Source organism: Triturus cristatus, chromosome 12 (genome assembly GCF_964204655.1).
Source record: "Triturus cristatus chromosome 12, aTriCri1.1, whole genome shotgun sequence".
Classification (NCBI taxonomy): Eukaryota; Metazoa; Chordata; class Amphibia; order Caudata; family Salamandridae; genus Triturus; species Triturus cristatus.
In genome coordinates this window covers 223,925,086-223,943,608 of record NC_140595.1, presented here as the reverse complement: position 1 = coordinate 223,943,608, position 18,523 = coordinate 223,925,086, and the positions used below count along the sequence as shown (strand labels likewise).

The 18,523-nt window shown below is 46.9% G+C and overlaps 1 protein-coding gene and 1 pseudogene across 2 annotated transcripts in view; one reads left to right on the top strand and one right to left on the bottom strand.

The window, feature by feature from the left end:
• The window catches only part of LOC146775754 (transmembrane protein 183 pseudogene), a 46,146-nt pseudogene extending 29,978 nt beyond the window's left edge, over positions 1 to 16,168 (top strand).
• The window catches only part of LOC146775753 (uncharacterized), a 188,433-nt gene that overhangs the window by 32,926 nt on the left and 136,984 nt on the right, over positions 1 to 18,523 (bottom strand). The window lies entirely within an intron of this gene.

Genomic DNA, 18,523 nt, shown 5'->3' with positions numbered 1-18,523 from the left:
AAACAGGAAGAAAGGTGTAGCTTGTCTCTGCAGCCACGTGGTCCCTGGAGGTCGACGACTTCCAGGAGTCGGTTCACGAGCTGTCCCACGCAGGCTCTCGCTGTCGGCGACTTGATCGAAGCAAACAAGCCTTGGCAAAAGCAATTGTTGTGGAGAACAAGATAAGCTGATGGTTCTGACCAGCAAGGTCAGAGGGACTGCTCCTTTGGAGGGGAGCAAGGGCCAGTCTGGAGCAACCAGACCAGCGGTGTATTTCGTAGAGTTCGTCGCCAAGATGGCTACTAGCCAGCGGGCCAGCAACCGGTTAGGCGCGTCGAGTGGCAAAATGCAGAAGGGCCCCACGCAGATCGTGGAGATGCTGGAGGGCTCACCTTTGGTGCAGATGCTGCTCGGGTGTTGGGCTTCTCAGATCCCAAAGCACAACTTGGAGGGAGCCTCGGTTGTTGCACTTGTCAGCTTGTCGTAGTCGTTCCAAGATGGCTGGCTCCACGTGTCTCGGTGCCTCCACGGGTCTCCTCTTTTCAGGGACTATGGATCGGGCGGTGAGAGGTCTGGAGGTCCAGGTCTTGTCAGTCTCTGGGCTCGGGCTCCGGCGGGAGGCGGCGGCAAAGCAGACGTTGATTCGCTGGATGGTGCTTGCGTTAGCAAGGTGGTCACTCCCTGACCACAGGGGAGATTGGCTTCAGTCCTCTGTGCAGCAGAGCGTCGAAGTTCCCGTCTTCTTCTTAGTGTTAAGTTGATTCCAGGATGTCTGAAGTCTTAGGACACAGCTCCTACCTTTAAGCGGATTCTAGGGGCCGGACTACCTGCTAGGTCCCTCCCTATGGGTGGGACCAGGAAGGGGGGTGGTTACACCCCCAATCCTTTGTCCAGCTCGCCCCAGGCCCGGGACTGGTGTGCCCCAGGACCGGTTTGAACTGGCATATGCACCGAGGCTCCTTGTGAGCCACAGGCATGTCTGGTTTCTTTCAAGCCCTACCTGACCAATACACAAAATCCTGTCTGGGGTGGTGCACGCACCTCCCCTGGCAGGAAACCCTTTGTCCACACCTCCCAAGCTGGAAGGACTCCCAGCAGCAGGAGGGCAGACTTGTGTCTGTGGTGGCAGCATCCATTTTGTGGAGCTGAGGCTATGTCTGATTTTACCCGGGTTTCAGGTACTGTACATGTCGTGTCCCTCTAGAAGGGTGGAATGCTAACCCCGTCGCCAGAATTGGCGAGGGGTTAGTATTCCAATTCGTATGACACCTTACTCGACATGTGTTGATAAAGCCAAACCAAAGATAGCATTTAACCGCGAGGTTCATAATGCACTTAAGAGTATATGGTATGACGATATCTGGAAACAGTAGAAGGAAGTTGTTCCGACCACTGTAGACAGGCTCAGCTCATGCCAGAGCACCATCTCACATGGAACCAAGCACTCTGCCTTCAGGATTGTTAAGGCCTGCCATAGGAGTGACTCATAGGTTACCAGGTGTCCCATTTAAGGTTAGGTATAGGTATACTACACCTAAGTAAGAGGTGATTACACCAACTTACCCCAGCTGAGTGATAAGCCAGTTGTGTCAGATTGTTAGGCCAAGCCTGGGGTGGCATAATACATGCTTCAGCCCCTGGCAGGCCTTGGGTACACCAATGCCCTGGGTACCTAGTGTACACTGGTACAGGGGCTGACAGGGTGATCCACTTCCAATTGGTTATGCACCTAGGGTGCATAGTTTTAATTTAGTAGAGAGAACAGCAGGCTGGGGGTCTGATTGGCAGGCCCACAGCCTCAATATGTCAAAAACCAGTGAAGCAAAAAGCAAAAATTTGGGGTGACCATAGGATAGCAGACCCTACTCTCCTACACTCAGCCTCAGTTATAGCTAATCCTCTCCCCCTAAATGACAACATACCAATGAAAACAAAGGCAATGGACGGGGTGGTGGCATAGAATTGATCCCTTTTGATATCCATGCATTCAAGGAGCTCCGAAGGCTCATTCAATGATTCTTTTGAGTACTTCCTATCCAAAGCCCTCAAGAGTGTCACAAACCTGGTGAGATCCACAGGGGTGTCAGGATGATTATTTTTTTACACCTTGTCCATAAAATTGTCTGCTAAGAATACCAAGATGGATGCTCTACTGATAATCACTGGGGAAATGGAGAAGGGAAAAGGGAACAGCAGTCGATATTTTCTGAGCTAGTGTCCTTTTTGTAATCAAGAAGGAACTCTCTTTACGCCATCACAGACCATTATGAGATCAGGTCAATCAAATCTAAGGATATGCTTGCTGGCCACTAACTGTGCATTCATCTACCACACATCTAAGTTACACCTTGACTCCTTCCACTCCAATCTCCTTTATCTTGCTGAGCAGTTCCTTTCTATGTCATACAGAGCTTTTATCTTCGGAGAGTTGAATATTTGGACAGATGTCCTTTTCAAAACATACAGTCAGAAACTCATTGATGACACAGATTCCTTCGGTTTCTCTCAACTCATCAACCAATCAACTTATGAAGGTGGTCACAGAATGGACCTACTGTTCTCCCTAATATCTGAGCCTTGCTTTCTGAAACTCTGATGATCCAAACACCACTAATCAAACTCTACATCTGTAACAGGTTGAATAAAAAACCCAATAGGTCTGGAGCCAAGGACCAACTCTTCTTGTGTTGCAACCTAAACAATGAATATCCTAAACAATGCATGGCTGTTAAGCAACTGCTGTCTGAATACTGGAATCCTTGATAGACACTTCTGACTACCTTCTAGTTCATCTTGAATGTAAACGTACACTCTTACTAGACATTCTGGGTCCTATACACAAACTGCATTTTGTAGTACATTTAGTAGTACTACAATGGTACTGCTAAAGTACTACAAAATGCTGTTCACAAACCTACGAGTGAAAATCTCCACCTCCACTTCGTCTATACTTTCTCTAGTGAGATTTTCACACATGTAAGTTCACTACTTAGGGGCCGATTACGATGTCGTTAGGAAAGGGTCCGGATGGGATTCGGTATTGCAGAATCCAATTCGGAATCCATGTTTCCTACCGAATCGTACAGATTTCCCAACGACCGATTACAATGCCCAGAAACCGTCCGAGCAGTCCGAATTGGTTCCGAAAGGCATCTGGACAGCCGTGTCTTTCAGAGCCGATTTGTACAGCTCTATGAACACGGTTTCTGGACGAGTGATTACGATGACTGATTCAGACAGCCCTTCTAATTCGGTTTTCCCGAGAGGAAACGGCTGCCGGAAACTGTCTTTGGGGGAATCCGAATGGGGCCCATGGGGGTACCCAAGGGACCCCTCTTTCCAACCATGTACAATGTGGCAGGCACAGGTTCAAGAAGATAACAGTCGACAAATAGCGAGATAGCACCTAGAGGGAGGCGAACTGGAACCGGGCATGGTTAATGTTTTTTTGTGATATTACGTGGGATGTTACTGAGAACTGATTTGTTAAACAAATGGGGAGTTTAATATGTTGTTGGAACGCATTTGGTTGAAGTGACTCGGGGTAGAATTGTTCATGTGAGATAATATTAATGATGCCTGTTTTACTGTTGTTTTTAGTTACCCCCAAAGAAGGGCGTGAAGTGCCCGAAATGCATTGGGTTAATAAAATACTGCTTTTTGATGAACTTCGTGCGTCTGTACGTGTACTTGGAATAAGGTCCGGATGGACAAACCTGAACATGTGAAATCAGTGAAAATTTGCAAATTAAAGAGAAGAGTAAAAGTATTAACATAACCAAAGGAAAAGACCAACCATGATTAAATTGAGTAGAAGGGAAGAATTGCGCAAACAGCATGATGCTGTGCCTTGGAATTTGGGACGGTGATCCGTCCCAAAATACAGTGATGTAGTACTCATTGTGCCGACAGGGCAGGGCACCATTCCAACGAGCACACGATAATGAATGAAATTTGTGAATTAAGAATGGATGAATATTGTTAAAAGTGGGTGTGCATTCCCTATTTCGAACAGTTGTAGGCACCATGGGGTGCCAGCAACAGGGTGCAAGGTTTTCCCCAACTACCCCTTTTTTCAATGGGAGCCTGTGTTCTCGTTCGGAACACAGGCTTCCATTGAAGTCAATGCGAGTCCGACCGAACGATGTTGGGAAGCCTCGTAATCGGTCATCTGGACTCACAGGCCTGATTCGTTTGGAAACTATTCCGGAACCAATTCGTTCGGCACAGTTTCCTAACGACATTGTAACCAACCCCTTAGTAGTAAATGTGGGAGGTAACAGAGGGAGTCGCTGAGGAAAAGGGCATACTTATTACTAAATGGGAGGTGTTGAGGTAGGAGTAAAGAAGAGTTTAGGGAGGAGTTTAGGGTAGGACATGCACCTATCCACAAAACGTAAGCCAATGGCTATTGATGAACTGCACTTCTAAAGTGCTAAAACCAAAAAAGGACCCCTTACAGTTGTTAACCAGCATCACACGTGGCCAACCACAAATACTGTAACACCCTCCCATAGAAATTAATTGTGGCAGGAACTTAAGATAAATCCCCATAGGAAATTATGTTCAACTGAATCAAAATATTTCAAATAGATACAATAGAAATAAAATACTTCAATGCTTAAAACAATAACAAAATAAATCATATTTATTATGTTGATATAAAAACTTTAACAATCTTTTTTGAATTTAGAAATTAATGTATTTTTTTATGAAAATATAATTAAATTATGTTTAATCATTTTAAACATCACTTTTAATGATTATTAATGCACAATAATTTTTAACTTTAGGTGGGAATTAATTTTTTAATTTAAATTTCAGCAAACTATTTTAATCAACATATTTAAATTAAATATTCAATACAAAATTAAGAGTGCTCTATTGCACATTTAAGATAAGTATATACAAATAATTTACATTAATATTCAACATAATAATTTTTTACTAATTTTTATTGAGTTAAATAAACGTTCTTAGTTTTCTCTATACTTCCCCGTAGGGAGACACCACAGTCAGGGTAGAAGTCTCTCTACGGTAAAGTATAGGGACAATTTTAAATGTTTTAAGGTGGCAGAGCCATCCTTTCTGCCTCACCCCATGCAACCAACTATTTATCCACCAGTTGGGTGGCGATTATGAAGAATCACTGGGTCTTTCTGCTAATCCACAAAGGCTATCCAGGCCGGACTGGCTACCGGGCGTTTTGGAATGCTGCTGAGCTGGGGGCTGATTTCGTTGATGGGGACCTGCATGTACTGAACGAAATTCGTTTTGCTTTAATTATTTCGAAGTACCCGCAGGTCTCCATGAACGAAATCCGCCCCCACCGCAGTGAAATCAGCCCCCTGCTCGGCGGAATTCCAAAACGCCCGGTAGTCAGTCCGGCTCTGAAGGCTATGCCACTTTCTGCCCTCAACTCTGGACCACTCTCTTTCTACCTGGATATGCTGCCCTGCCAAGATCCTTAAGGAGGAAGTTCTATTTAAAATGGTTAAAATATAAATAAATATACATTGATGTTAAAAACGATCTACAAATAAAACATTTATTAATTTATTAGCAAAAATATGAACAACCTTTTGGATGAAATATAATTAAAACAATTTTATACATTACTTTTCATAATTATGAATGCACTTTTTTTTGACTTTAGGTAGAAATTAATTTTTATTTAAATTTCTGAAAATGTTTTATTTAATATATTCATATTAATTAAATATTTAATTCAAAATGTAGTTAATAATGCTGTAACTTTTTTTTATGTTGTTATACATTTAAAATAAATATATAAAATTAATTTACATTAATATTTGACATAAACTTTTTTTTACTAAATTTTGTTGAGTCAAATAAACTTGCTTACTGTTCCCTATATTTTCCAATAGGGAGTCTCCACTGTCTTGATAGAGAACTCACTATGGTAAATTAGGAAAAATATAAAACATTTTGAGGCAGCAGAGCTACCCTTCCTGACGGCCTCTGCACCCCCACCAATGCAACCAACTATTTCACCCCACCAGGTGGGAGGCAATTATGAAGGATCACTGGATCCTCCTGCTAGGACTGGAGGAAAGGGTCACAGGTTTTAACTCCCTTTACTTCTTGGTCTCCCGAAAAGGACAGAGATCTGAGACCCAGCATGGAGATTCATCTCTGAATCTTTTCTATCCATTAGGGCAATTTCAAGATCCTGTCCCTGAGTCAGGCCCTGCTGACCCTCAACACAGGGATTGGCTGGCATCTTGATGTGCCTATTTTCATCTACCTGTACTGCCAGCTCACAGACATTATCCTAGTGTACCAGGGGGCCCTCAGAAGACTATAACTTTGTGGTTATGCTGTCTGAAAGGATCATCACTCTACAGGCATTCACCAAGGTGATAGCTGTGGTTGCAGCTTCACTACAGAGATAGATCAAGAGTCAGTGCACTTCCATATTTAAGATGGCTGGCAGGTGAAGGTGGGGTACTTACATTTCAGAATTCACCCGCGGCAGTGTGTTTATCTGGCCTTGTGTCAGGAAAAGAGAAAACAGTACATTCTTCCTTCTTGCCCCTGGCCTGTGCTGGTAGTCTTCACATTGTTCTTCCTTGCCACTGTCTCTGCTCAACAGGGTATTTTGTGGATATTGCAGAGAGCTGAGTGCAGGAGGATATTGATGGAGCACCAAAGTATGAAGGAGGTAAAACATGGGGATTTCTTTCACCTGCTGTTTTGTTGGAAAATTATTTTGTGGCAACATCATGGCATGACCAGTCTAATATCTGCCTTTTTCCCAATGATGTCATTGTCTGTCTACATCACATATAAGGAGGATTGGGCAAGAGAAGGTTGTAACACAGTGCGTTCGCTCCCTTGAGTTTTCACTTGGGCTTCATGTTCAACACCCAGAAGTTCCAATTTGTGCCCATACACAGGCTGATGTTCTTAGTGGTGGTGCTGGATAGGACCCATGATTGCCTTTCCTCCTGGAGAATTGCAGCTATTCTGGATGTGAGTCTGATGTTCCTGACTCAAGTACTGATTCCAGTTATACAAATCCCATGCTTGCTAAGCTTCATTCATCCACCCTGTTAGTGCTGCATGCCATCTGGGGAGTGAGAGGCCTTCATTAATGCCTCCACAAGCTGTGAGTCTCCGAGCACAGATACAGATTTTCGATTCTGTGGACTCAGATCTGCACTCTTGGCTGTGTCAGTCGAATCTGTCAATGGGTCATCCCGTCATCCCTCTGCTGTTGCAGACCACCGTAGGTACAGATGGCTACTTGCTGTGGTAGGGGGCTCATCTGGGTAATATATGGCCTTTCGTTCAAGTCGCAGCAGCATCTATACATAAATGTCATTGCCATTAAGACCTTTTCCTTTCCATCTTTGACTGTCATTCAAGTTCTGTCAGGCCACATCACCAGCACCCATTATGCAACAGATTGGGCAGTGTGAGATCATGAATTGTGTGTTTCAGGCTTTTAGGTGTGGCAGTGGGCCCCGGATGTGAGCATTTATCCCGGTAGTGGCACACTTTGCAGGCTACCTCAATACGATAGCAGATGCTCTAAGTTATCTCCCATTGGAAGAACAAAGAACCACGAGGGGGGACTCCACCGCAAAAATATGGAAGCAATCGTTTCCAGAATGGGTTATCAATGCATGCTGCGTTGCTGCATTCCAGAACAGAAAGAATAGTTCCCTAACAGATTCCTCTTTCTTTCCCACACACTGTGACTTCACGTGCCAATCTTGAGTGGTGCCTACTAAAGCCCTTCTGCTTGGTGCTGGAAACTGCAAAATTATATTTGCTGCCAGGAAGCTCGCCAAAGTCCATTTGCACAGTTCTCTAGGGCACGTTTGCTAAGTGGTGGGAGTAGGAAGTTCTGAACCCTTTCAGTCAGGCCTTTGCACTGTTCTACACTTTGTATTTTCTCTTTCTGAACAGGGCATATCAGTGGCTACTGTAAAAGACTATTTGGACATCTGCCTTTATTTGTCCTCAGAAAAAGCTTTCTTTATTTTAGTCACCACCAGTGGTGTTTATCCTGAAAGGATTGCTCTACTTATTTCCTCCACTCTGTTTATTTTTCGTCCGTAGGATTTAAATCTGGCGGTTACGTTCTTTACAACATATCCATTCGAGCTGATGAATAGCTGCTTGGTTCAACTTCTGACTTTGAAGACCATCTACTTGGTGAAGACCATCTACTGGTGAAGACCATGTACTTGGTGTAAGGACATCACACCGGAGGATCAGTGAGCTTTAGACCCTTTCAATACAGCCACCATTTATGTTTTCTATCTGATTAAACGGGTTCTTTGTACCTATCTGTCTTTCTTACGAAAAGTGATTTCTACCTTTCGCATGGGCCGATCCAGCTTTTTTCCATCCTTCCTTTCTTTCACCCTACCAATTAAGAGCAGCGGTGAGCGTTGGCATAGACTGGATCCCAGGCATGCAGTGCTGATCTCAACTGCACACAATGGACAGAGTGGTTGACCAGCTCCATGAAGGCTTTGCTGGTGATAAGAAGGGCAAAGTGGGGACCAAGCACACCCTTTCGTGTTGGGTTATCCTTTGTGTTGAGATCTGCCTACCCTGGTCAAGTAAGATGTTCTGGCTGGCATATGTGCCTAGCACGACAATTGTGGCTTCTATGGCTCCCACCACAGTAGTTCTCAAGAACTGAATGAACTAACCTCTGGCTTCCCCGGCATGGTAATCACTTAGTGAACGTGCACCTGTTCCACATCATTGATTAGGACCATTCATCTGTGATAAGTCACAAAAGGTATTGACAACACTCTAAGAATTTTGATAAGCCACTATTGATGGAAGGGAGCTTGATGAAAGCCCATAGGTGGGGTTGCAGAAATCTGCAGCTGAACCACCATGAATGTGCTGCGACATTACAGTAATGTTTTCTCATTAAGAAAACCAGAGGGTGCGGCAATTCATTATTGGTTTATTTGGCTGACTGCTTGAGTTCTGAGGCTCTGCCCCCCAAACTACCTACATGAGAAACTTCTGACTGCTTGATCTCGCAACTCCTGAGTACCAAGTGCGTACAAGGTGTGCTTGGATCTGTTTCCAAAGCTGTAGGATGGGCCCAGGACACCAGAGGCTAACAGCACCAACCACCTTGGTTACAGCTCTGAGCCCCAATCCTGACCTGCGGTCTTACCAATGGATCTGACCTTATGCTGTATTGGCGCTGCCACTGATGCTCTCTTTCAGTTGCTCTCTGCAGGCCTCAAATTCAATAACACTTTATTCAATATTCAGCAGGAATGCCATAAGAGCGGAAACAGAAGAACTGCATCAAAACATAAAAAATACAGTTAAAAGCCCCAGATAAAAGATTAAACATTGTATGGTACAACGCCAGGCTCATCTGGTCCCATGCTGTGCCTACAATGTCATATTAGGAAAAAGCCCGAACATAGAGAAGTTATCACCATGCATACTCCCATCATCATATAAATTATCAATCACATTGGTGTTCAAACAAATAGACCTTCGATTCAGGTTGGTTCCCTGGAGAACTTAAAAAACACCTCATAACAGCAAAATATCATGTCATAGAATATGTTTGACCTTTCGGTATTTGTGTGGTGCTTTAACATACGCCACTGCGGTTGAGCAGATCACCATTGACCCCAGATCTTGTAAAAAATGTAGGACTGGCCTGCAGTTTCTAAAGTTGTATTTGGGCATATGAGGCTTCATGAACCTTTTTCTAGGCCTCTAGAAAAACTTAGAGTGCAGTAGAGTGCAGCGTGCTTTGTATTTACTTTCCATAAAAGGTGCCTGTCCAGTCATTCATTCTAGGGAATGAGGCCATGAAGTGAATCAGGTTCAAACTGAAGCATGTCAAAAGGAATCTATCAAAGTTGTTCGTGACCCACATCAGATTACGTTGTAGGCCTGGGGATAGTCCTTTTCTAGATGAGCAATAGACCTGAATTGCCTTTTTTCCACAACTCAGCCTCTTTGCGTCAAGCATTCGAAACCCTGTAACCTTAAGGCTCAGTCTACTAATCCTTTGAAGCATCTGGGGGGTCAAGAAATAAATCCTGTCTACCCAGGCCACTGGACAGGTCTTTAACATTCCTCAGCCAGAGACTATCATGAGCGTGGTCATGTGAGAGGCAGTCTCCAATTCTAGCTCTTTTCAGGGAGGCCTCCTCTGGTGTCCAAACCTTGTCCCACAATAGCAATGGGCAGGCCCGTATCAAATCTTCAAAAAGCTTAGGTCCAACTCCCGGTGTAGCAAATATGAGGAGGAAGATTGGGAAGCTCCTTGTTGGTCATGGAAATAGGTTCAGGAATAGACTGATGCTGTACATATTGAGATACTGTCCATCTTGGGTTGCGGCTGGAGCTGCTCGGAGCCATCTGGCGACACTGGAGAGCTAGTGCTAGACAAAAAGTAAAGCAGATGGATCCACTTCTTGAAGGACACTCCTAAATTCATACTACGCATTTCAGTCATCATGTCTTGCCACCTCATTGCATTGAACGCCTGTGTATTGTCAAATACCACCAATGCATTGTCCCCCTTCTACAGTTTAGGTTGGTGTAGGAAATGGATTGATTTTGTCTCCTAAGATTAAAGTGTTTTTGTGAGGGTTGAACTTGTTCCGATTTGGGACCACTAATCTTACAATTACCTTCAATATCCTATTCACAAGCTGTTTGCACAGAATTACAAACCTCATTAAAGGGGTCTATACAACTTACAACACAGCAGGTCTTTGTCTGACAACATTGGCAACAGCTTCTCTCATTGATGGGGAACTTCCACATGCACCTCTGATAAACTTTCCATCACATTAGCCAGTAAATGAGACAATTTAAATAGAGCTCACTGACAACTATTTGATATATTGACAAAGTCCTTTTAGAATGGTCTCTGAAGCCTATTGCAAATGCATTAATGTATGGCATTGCAGCACTTTGGAAGGGGACAAGAGACAGGAGTAATCAGAGCAGGAAGCTTATTTATGATGTCTACTCTAAAGCCAGTCAATCAGCTACAGAAAAGGGTGTCAGAGGGATCCTAAAAGATGGCAAAAGTTCAAGAGACACAATTCTCAGGCCTAGAGTCGGAGGAGGTGGGCCAGTCTGAGGTGTCTGACCAGAAAGACTAGTGATTCAAATAAAGTGGGCAGAAGACCCCCCCCCCCCCGGACCACCACAGAGGCAGCATGGACAAAGACAGCGGACCCACAGGAAACGCACCAGCCTCACAGACTTCACACCAGAGGATGTCATTGCCCACCACCGGCTCAAAAGGACAACCATCCTATGCATCCTGACTCTCATTGCCCAACAGGCTGACGGCACCAACACAGCAGACAACCAACACCCTACACAAAGCTGCTGGCTGTGCCGCACCTGTTGGCCTCTGGTACCCCCAACCAACAACCACCAGAGTCCGAGGAGTCTCACAGCCAGCCACATCCAAGCCCCCCCCCCAACTGTCTTGGATGCCATCATCAGCTTGGTACCACACTACCTATCCTTCCCCCACACTGCGCAGGAATAGCTGGAGACTAAGCAAGGCATCAAAGCCATAGCTGGATTCCCTCACGTGTCAGGGGGCAATTGAATGCACACATGTCCTACTTGTGCCCCCTAGTAACACTGCACACAATATCCGCAACCGAAAGCACACGCATACCTTCACTGTGCAGGCAATAGTGGACCAGCTGGGAATCTCCACCAACCTCGACGCCAACCACCCATTCCGAGTGCATGAGTCCTACATCTTCCGACAGCCCACCATCACCCGGCACTTCCTGGCTGGCACCTACGGAAAAGCGCTGCTCGTTGGCAAGTACCAAATGAACACACCACACACCTCAACTCCACAACCAAGCAACTCACAACACTGGGAATGCACACGTCACAAACTCACATACAATATGCCAAACAACATGCTCATCCACCAAACAAGACAGCACAACTCACTCAGGCAACTTGGGCCAGCCATGCACATATGCCATCAACTGCATGGCACTTCAGCCACAAAATAGCAGATTGTGGGAAGAGGTGGGGACCAGGGATGTGCGAAGAAGGCAACTGACCTATGAATGACAATGTACACAATGCCAAGTGTGGCGTCGAAGCAATAGCCAGACTGCAATATGCAAACCATACACATATCCATGTTGACATAAACCGCTAGTGTATGGAGGGCAGGGGACAGTGGATGCAACCATGTCACCCCAGCCAGTGGGGAAGATCCCGGAAATGTAGCTTGTTACGTCCCCCCTGTAAGGACGAGCGGAGTGGGCTGGCCCGGCGTATGCCAGGCACGTGTAGGGGTGTGAATAAAAAGCATGTAGCTCTGGGCGTGGTCCTCTTCCGGAATGCTTAACGACTCTGCCAGGGCGGCTCCCATCACCCTGCCACGAGGCCGATGCCGTCGCCGTGAGTGGTGTTGCCTGCGTTCCTGTGCGCCTGCTGCACCCCGGGCCACAGGGCCCCATACCAGTCCTGCCGGACCCAGGCCTCAATGCACACTTGCCAACACCGGCGTGTGTCGATGAGGCCCACCACGTGCATGCTCCAAGCCAGAGTGCCACGAACCTGGCAGCCTCATCAGACCATCACGGCCTCCGTGACACCGGCACGCTGTACTCCCTTCTCATTGAGGTACTCCACCTGCATGCACAGCGGAAAAGTAGGTCACACATTTGGAACTGAGTCTTGATTACACTATGGCTGAGAACATCAAGAATGGCAGATTTAACTCGCTATACTCCCTTCCATGTGGTGACACCAAGTCTGTGCCTGGCATCCCAACCACACCTATCTGTGGGCCCTTGATGACTATGCCGTCGGCCTACACTGCGGTCCAGCAGGTCTCACGCCAATCCAATCCAGTCCGTACCAGGCAGCACACGTCATCGTCCCTGACTGAACACCCGCTCGGCTCTAGTGCTTTTGCCTCAGTCAACCACAAGTCACCCCCAAATGTCATGTCAACGTCATGTGTTAGAGTTCCAGGAGGAACTCGCTGAACCGCGCTGACCGCTGCCTCAGGCCTCCACTGCATCGAGTAGATCACACACTATTCAAATTATATCTTGATTTATGTATGGCTGCCTTGATGTCATTATACAGGCTGCATCTCCTTGCAGCCCCGGTGCCACTAAGTCCGTTCCACGAGACCCATGGACACTTTCTGGTTGAACTGTGGTGGCTTCATAGTCCATGGACTTGGGGTTGTCGTAGCCATCATGTCGGTTATACTGACTTTGTGGTGAAAACGATGCTGTGGCATTCCACTCCTCCATTTGCTGCTTTCGGACAGTTCCACCCTCTGCATCATGCCCTGGAGGACCCCGTACACTGTCTCCCGCAAGCCTCTGCCACATCCACCTTGGACATCGACGAGGACCCGCTCACACTTCATGTGCCCCTATCTCACTGCACCACAAGTCACCGTCCCGTGCCGGTGTGCCTGTGCCTGTGCCGGCCGCAGTGCATCCGGGGCCACTAAGTATGTGCTGGTCAGGTCAGGGACCCCGTCTCCTGAGCTGTTGGATGCCCTCTGAGTCGATTGCCTTGGGGCATCAACGCCATGTATCTGTGGCCCTGCCCTGTCCGCTGCCTCCGGCCTCAACTGCGGCCCACCAGGGCTCGCACATCAAATCGAGGCCTGACCGGCCCGGACGTCGCATCACCGCAGGAGGCACACGCCACCACCGCCAGGACCAACTCCAACCACGAACTCCCAGTGTCGAAACGGTCATATTGTTAGACTGATGGTGTTGCCCGCACCTGTCGTGGATGCCATCTTCTGCCTGATCCCCTGCTCAGCACTCTAGGTGCCACTAGCTCTGTGCACCATGAATCATCGTCCATTACTGTTTTGGTTATGTGCTGTGGAGAGCTCACGCAGCAATGTCACCTCAGGCATTGTGGGAGACCTGGGACGGCGATGAGGAAGATGATGCAGGTGTGACACCCCCCCACAGCAGCTGTATCAGGAATGTCCAGAAGGGACACAATCCTAGACATTTTCTTCACATGAGCACGCTCAGCTCTGGGGCCCCAACCGCAGCGCACTGAAACTCACAGACACTTCTGTTTGTATGTTGGGTGACCTCTGTACTTGCTCAAGCTCCCTCCATGTTGCTCAGCAGTTGACTCTGTTATGCAGGTGTTTTTTGTTTCCATTGCACTGCTGTCCACTGTTCAAGTTGTTGCCAGTACCAAGCACTCCGTGCGGGCTGCCTTATACTCACCCCACACACAACCAGCACAGGCATCACTGTACATGTGGCCCTGCCAATAAAGGGGCCGGGCGCATGTGCCCGTAGCCAGTTCAACATGATATCTGCGTGTGTCCCTGTCGTCTTGTTGTATGCATGAGGGCCCTGGGCCCTAGGACATTACATTGTGCTGTGTACAGCGGATGCAGACATGTCACCGTAGGCAGCGGGTTAGAGCTTGGACATGAAGCCTTGTCATCACCCACACAATTCGTAAGGGCAGTGGACTGTGCCGTCGTACGCAGAGCCAACGTGGGTGTGTGACTGATATGTGCGTGCCTCTGGGCGTGGTTCTGTACTGGGAATGTGCATCTGCATATGTCTCTATGGCAGTGTGGGTCTCCTTTGTGGAGTGTAGGTGGTCCTTGAAGGGTAATGGACACCCACGTATGTGCTCTAGTTCGCCTTCCATGGGTTCGGAACACACCCGCAGCTGTTGGGCCACCTCCTTTTGGCGTTCTGACACCTGGGTGCCATGTGTGGTTCGGTGAAGTGTTGTGAGCCTGCCGTACTTGTGGGTGCTTCATGCTGTGTGGTCTGTTTCAAGGGCTGGGTTCTCCTCTAAGTAGCCTGGCTGCCCTGGTTCTGGTGGTGGGTTGTGTGGGATGTCAATGGGCTGTTGTAGGGTGTTGGTATTGAAGGTGTGGTGGTCCACTCCGGCATCACTTATTTGTGGTCTTCTGTGCTCTGCTGGAGGTGTTGTGTGTACCTCTGCAATGTGGAGGGGAGATGCATGTTGACATTGTGTTGACATGTGTGTTGGTGCATTGTTCTTGTTTACATGCAGACTGTATGACAGTGTACATTGTGACTGTTTTGGAGGTGCAGGATTTAGATGCGGGACAGTGTACATTTGGACTACATGTCGGGTGTGAGGTTTTACGCGTACATTTCCATTTCACAGTTTCCAGCTCTGTCAGATGGGCCTGTTTCTGCTCGTGTGCGGAGCCAGTTGTGTCCTCTATTCTGCAGTGTTGGGGTTTCACATTGTAACACATTGTCGTCAATGTGGATGTGCTGTTATTGCTATGTTTGTGTGCTGCAGTGTGCCAAGGGGATGAGGGGCAATTCAAAAAGAAGTGAAATCACTTTGCGGTTTGGAAGCATCTCTCGTACCAGTGGAGGAAGATCTTTCATCCATTATTGTGAATGGAGAGTGCGAAAGTGACAATGACATGGCAGAAATGCCAAAGAAGGTATTAGCAGCAGGGAAAAAGAAAAGGAGCAAGAGAAATGAAGAAACCTTACACAGCAACATTGGAGATGACTATCCTATAGACATTTGGCTGATGCTTGCCTCCTATATACGCCCAGAAGATATCGTGAAATTTGCTCTTATTTGTAAGAATGCCTGGACTGTTACTTGCACTGCAGCATTTTGGATGAGATTGTACAAAAGGCACTATCAAACTACTGCTCTGCTTTCAATCCGCTTGAGGCCAGAGTGAATTGAAAAACTGCGATGTCTGCGAGCCTGTGTGATCCGTTCATTGTACCATATGTATGAGCCATTTACTTCTCGACTGGCAAAAAGTCCTACAATCCCGGATTTGACTCCTAGCAAATTAGCTTATTCTAAATGTTTACTTTTCTGGTGCAGAAAGACTATTGGGAATTGGCAAGAACCAATGTGGGAGTTTAACTTCAAGTTCCAAAAGCAGTTTCCTAAATCCAAGAAGAACAGTCATCCTGTACTGCGTCCTCCTTCTAGATATGAGGAAGTGCATACTAACCCAGATCAGGACTGCTGCCTGCTGCAAGTCACCACCCTCAATTTTATATTTATACCAGTTGTCATGGGCATGACATTATCCTGTCTCCCCCTGTTCTTTTTGAATCTTGAAACTCGTCCGACGGAGCTCGAACCGCATGGCCGATTCCCGGTTGAGCTGCACCAACCGCTATAGGGGAGACTGGCCCTGGCACACCGCTTTAGCTGTCACCTACCCAGCCAGACTTCGGACATTTGTCTCGACTTTTTCTCCGCCGATGTCTCCTTCCAATGGACTCCCAGCTCCCCCTGTTCTTTTTGAATCTTGAAACTCATCCGGCGGAGCCCGAACCGCATGGCCGATTCCTGGTGGAGCTGCACCGACCGCTATAGGGGAGACTGGCCCTGGCACACTGCTTTGGCCATCACCTACCCAGCTGGACTTTGGACATTTGTCTCGACTTTTTCTCCGCTGATGTCTCCTTCCAATGGACTCCCAGCTCCCCCTGTTCTTTTTGAATCTTGAAACTCATGCGGCAGAGCCCGAACCGCATGGCCGATTCCCGGTGGAGCTACACCGACAGCTATAGGGAAGATTGGCCCTGGCACACCGCTTTGGCCGTCACCTACCCAGCCGGACTTTGGACATATGTCTCACCTTTCTCTCTGCCGCTGTCTCCTTCCAATGGACTCCCAGCTCCCCCTGTTCTTTTTGAATCCTGATACTCGTCCTGCCAATAACTCTTGTATTGAATTTGTAATTTTTCTGTAATTAATGTGAATTTTTCTGTAACTGGTAACACGCTGTTTCCTTATGTAAAGCGCTCTGATACCTCCGGGTCTAGCTAGCGCTATATAAAACTCTCTCTAAATAAATAAAATAAAAGATAAAACATGATCCAGGGTCATTGTGGATGAGCAGTGTCCTCTGCTTATTTGTGCATGTGTGCCATTGTGCCCATCTCCCCCCGTACCCCCAGTCCCTGGTCTTTACTCACCCTGTTGATGTTGTGTCAGGTCCTCCCGAGCTGTGCTCGCATTCCCGACTCCTTGCACCGTCTCTGCACTGTTGACTGTGGCCTCTGTTTCCTCCAGCTCCTCGTGTTGCGCAGGACTCCCACCCTCTGTTGCCGTAGCTGCCTTCCTGTTGGCGGCATCTTTGTGCCTGGTTTATATTTTCACGTCATGCCAGCGCCTCTTGGCCTCCTCCATTGGCCTCCTCGACACTCCGGCTGCATTCAAGGTAGTATGATTGTGGGTCAGTTACTGGTTGTGTTCTGTCACCTCCGTGACGCTGGTCTTGTTTTCCTGCGGACTGCACCCTGTCTTCCTCTCCCTCTTCTCCTTGGCCTTCCCCGACCCAGTTGTTCCTTGCTGGTGGTCTGTGGGGCTTGTGGGATCGTGTTGGCCTCTGAACTAGTTCAGGGTGCATCCATGTTGCTACGCACTTTGGCTTCTTTCTGGTGTGTTGTTTTTGTTGCTTTTATAGTGCATTTTCTCGCCAGACGCGTGGGATTTGCAGGCCTGTGACTGGTTTTCGTAGCTTTTTGTATCACGCTTGGCCTCATCGCAGCTTTTTTGACGTTCGTGTTTCGCATTTTTTCGGCATGGCGTTGATTTTAACGTGGCCGTTTGACACGTTATCTGGTGACTATCGCATGGTACTGCCGTGTTGTGAATACTTGGTTAACACGGCATAAATTTCCTGCGATAGACTGTGTTGTTGTAGGTTGCATTAAGTTACTTTTGCAATGGTTATCACACGTTCTTGAGAATATGCCCCTAAGGGTAATTTTTGACAGAGTAGCCCATCTACCAAACTTTAAATCAAGGCCCAAAATCCTAATGTATTGGACCTGCTAGATCACATGACTTCATGACCTTATGAATTTCACAGTAATGATTGCTATGATAAATTTCGATGATATACAGTTCAATTCCTATATTGCCCTTCGTATTTTTTCTGAAATTAGAAATGTGTGAGAAAACATGTAGCAGTGTCTAGTAATACTGTTTTTTTAAACATTTTCTCCCTCTAGTTAACACACGCAAAATGCTGGTTGTAATAGTAAACGCTGCCATGTGGTTCTTCCATGCATGTCCTTAATAAGGTAAAACTGCTTCTGATAGATACTTCTAACTGCAAATTCCTATCCTTTTGACTATTCCACAGGTGTCAGACTTGATCTGTATATTTGTCAAGCAGCACCCCTGCACACCAGTAGGTGGCACCATGTTGTACCTCATCAATGTTGTTTCATTCCAGACGTGACATACAGAGCTGCATATAATCACCACCCATGCACACTGATATCAGTTACTTTCTAGGCTCTCTACGCCCCCAGATGCAGAGCTCAACAGCAGCTTGGTTGTGATCAGTGTGCAGATCTCTAGACATAGGACCTTTTTAGGTGGAAAAGAGTCCAGTTGACAGAACTGAGAGGTGGGAGGGCTTTTGCGGAATCTGCAGTTAGAGTATCCACCAGAAAGAGATTGGGGTACCACACACTCTTTACCCAATCAGATTCCACTTGGATAACTTTGACCCGGT